The sequence below is a fragment of the Cannabis sativa genome, chromosome X, assembly GCF_029168945.1.
Source record: "Cannabis sativa cultivar Pink pepper isolate KNU-18-1 chromosome X, ASM2916894v1, whole genome shotgun sequence".
Classification (NCBI taxonomy): Eukaryota; Viridiplantae; Streptophyta; class Magnoliopsida; order Rosales; family Cannabaceae; genus Cannabis; species Cannabis sativa.
Window position 1 is genome coordinate 48166500 of NC_083610.1, and position 3536 is coordinate 48170035.

Consider the following 3536-nt stretch of genomic DNA (forward strand, 5'->3'; position numbering starts at 1 on the left):
CAATCCAATTTGCATTTCGGGCCCGAACCCGGTTCGGCCCGAAATACCCGGTTGTAACTATACCGCGCCAACCTGTCAGAACACACCTGAAAAGACAACACAGGCATACTATATAATAATATAGTTCTATTAAGCACGTAATTAAATTAATTTCATCATTTTACCCTTCTCGGGTCATAATTACTAAAATGCCCCTGCCCACCAACGGGGTCTTAACATAATAAAATTCATATAATTTCACATATATTGAACTATATAATAATATAATTCCTCAATTATACATAATTATCTAGTTAGGGTTTTGCTAATCCATTTCTTAATTCCGGGGTATTACATTCATGTTCTTCAAATATTGGTCATTGAGGTCATTTAAGCGGTTAGAGCGGCCAAAGCATCTACTTTAAGAACACCCGCTACTTTTCGGCTTGTAGGAGCTCTATTGGTTGACCAATGATAGCTGTTGCTAGCTATCATTTCCAAAATCTCAAAGGCTTCATTGTAAGACTTGGAAAGAATGGCTCCATTGGCTGAAGCATACAACACCATCCGAGAGGCGGCATTGAGACTATTGTAAAATGTCTCTAGTTGAATACAATGAGAAATACCATGGTGTGGACACTTCCTCAATAACTCCTTGAATCTTTCCCATGCTTCACTAGTGGTCTCATCTTCTAATTGATGAAAGGACATGATTTCGCTTCGAAACTTTGTTTTCTTGTTGGAGGAAAATACTTTCTCAAAAAAAATTTAGCTAAGTCATTCCAATTTATCACCGAATCGGGAGGAAGGGTATTGAGCCATACTCTAGCTCGATCCTTCAAAGAAAATGGGAACAACTTCAGCCTTACAGCCTCTTCACATACTCCTTGTAGCTTGAAAAAATCAGTCACCTCCAAGAATGAGTGAACATGGAGATGAGGATCTTCCGTTTGCAACCCACTAAATTGACCAATTGTTTGGAGCATTTGAAATATGAAGGGCTTGAGCTCAAAATGAGGTGCTTGAATTTTGGGTCTCACAATGCCCAAATTAAGCTTGTGAACATGGGGGCAGCATATGCTCTTATTGCTTGGGCTTTATCATCAGCCAAGGCAATAAGATTGGCACCATTATGGGCACCCCAACTTCAAACCCTTCGGCCATATTGCAGCATTTTTTAGCCTTTTGTTCCTTTCTCCTATGTCTGAAAGTGCGTTCAATTTCAGGGTCAATAGGAGCAAGCTCAAGCTCTTCTTTTTGCTCGTTCATGCACTAGATTACACTTGTAAAAGAAAAATACAACGCACCAAAGTGAGGTTAGAACCTCAAACCATAAATAAATTGCAAAATAGTTGATAATACACAATTTTTAATTTCAATCCCCGACAACGGCGCCAAAAACTTGTTGTGAAAATTAATATATACGCAAGTGCACACAATCGACAACAAGTAATATATTGATAAGTAAGATCGTCTCCACAGGAATTGTAAATAAAATAAATGTAAAATCAACTAGTTAACAACTTAAGGTGTTTTAAAAGAAAATTAAACAAAATGAATGGATGATTGATAAAAATAAAACAAATTAGTAACACTGAAAATAAATTCAAAATAACACAATTACTACTAAAAAATTATCCACAAGAAAAAGTATCTATGGAAAAATAGACTTGATAACTAAATCCCCCTATGTTGAATCTGTCCAGTTTTTCACCATTATTTCAGCATTGTTCCAGCAAAGTTGTGTAGAGTTAAAAAAAAATTTCTATATTTATGAGATTTTTCCAAAACTCACAATTTAAGTTCTACCACTTAGATTAATATATTACTATATCAAACCAGATTGCATAACAATATTTAAACATCAATTCTCAAGTTATGCAAGGCAAATGAAATATTCTTACTTCATTTACTAAGAAAAACCTGGTATTCACTTGCAGCATCCAAGTTGTAACTACTAGATCTAGCCTTTTCGAAACCATATCTAGCTTAATAAATTATTACTCATGGCCAAGTAATAACAATCAATAAACAACAAGCTTACTTGAATGAACAAAGGCAAAATTGGTTAAACATGCTTAAAAATAATCATACCAAGCATAGGGATTCATAGTCATTCAAGTCTCAAGAGGCTTAGCTCATGTAAACCAGTAAACAAAATCCAAAATAAAAGTAGTTCATCCATGGTTGCTACCTAATTCTTTACAATTTAACAAACTTCAAGTATTTAAAGAAAGGAGAAAAATATAAGAAAGATTAGAGAAAATCAAACAAATGAAGCTTGTGTCCTCCATCTTCTTTTTCGGGTGGTTTCCTCTTTAGTTACTTCCTTTTTGGTACTTTTTTCTTCTGCATTTAATTTCTTCTAAAAATGGCAACAACTCCTTCTTGATGATGATGGTGGCTTACGTGGTTGATTTTCTAAGTGTTAACGCAGATTTTCGTTAACGATAATAAAGCCTATTTAGTGATTGATTTGCACAGAAATAATAGAAAATAAAAATAACCAGAATAATGCAAAGATCACACCAAGTTTTTACGTGGTTTTGTAGTTAAAATTCTACATAGTCCACGAGTTTAACTTATTAGATTTCTCTGATACAAAACTAGGGTTTTTCTCTGAAGGATTTTTTGTCCATTTTTCAGTACACTCTGCCCCTATTTAAGGTAACATAGGGAGGCAGTTAATTACAATTAAATTCATATCCCACAACAATATCTCCCTGAAATTATGGGATTTAATTACATCTCACGTAAACTAAATGCGGTTATTATTTGAAAATCACACATCTGTGATTTATCCACTTTTAACGGATCAATGCTGACGTGGATTTAATCACGCTGCAAGGTGTATCTCGTAGGGGCATCTCGTTGGGATAGAAACAATAACCCTGATAATGAGTTGGAGCTTTCCCCATGTCTTTCTGAGGTTGATAATGTAAATCTTGTCATTTCTGCGATTGAAGACATAACGCTCCATCTGACAATTGCAGTTCTTGGTGACAAGCTAAACTTCAACAGTCAACATCATTTGAATGTCAGCTTCTTTCTGAGAGAGATAACTCGTCAGGGCAGTGGATCTCATTGAAAGATGTCTGGAGTTGATTAGCGAAGGTACCATAAGTATGCCTTCCTATAGCGAGATGGATGTCTCGCTATTCGTTGTCCATATTCATCCAACTGTTATATTTAGCTGGTATAATGTATAATATACGCTAATTGTTCTAACAACCAACATGTCTCATCGACACCTCTTTATATGCAGTGAGGTTGATGCCTCGCTATGCATTATTGATGTCATCCTTATGATTGTGTCTTTAGATAAGAAATGGTTTCTCGTCAATATGTGAATTAATAGTTTGTACATCCTTATCTCGCTTAATACCTTACAGTCAGCGAGTTATAGATATACTATATCAATTCTGCATTTAATGAGTTATTCCATTTTAATATTTTTATATAATTGTCATTATATTTGTTAATTCATATTCTCCAAGATTGACACGTGTCCTCCTCTGAAGTGCCAGTCAAATTTTGGGTATAACAATTTCCCCTTA

The 3536-nt window shown here is 34.8% G+C and overlaps 1 non-coding gene across 1 annotated transcript; it reads left to right on the forward strand.

Annotated features, from left to right (window-relative positions):
• The first annotated feature begins 601 nt into the window (after positions 1–601).
• Positions 602–708, forward strand: LOC115703314 (small nucleolar RNA R71). The gene has a single exon (XR_004009089.1). It is a non-coding gene; the product is annotated as a small nucleolar RNA R71 (small nucleolar RNA).
• Positions 709–3536: the final 2828 nt, after the last annotated feature.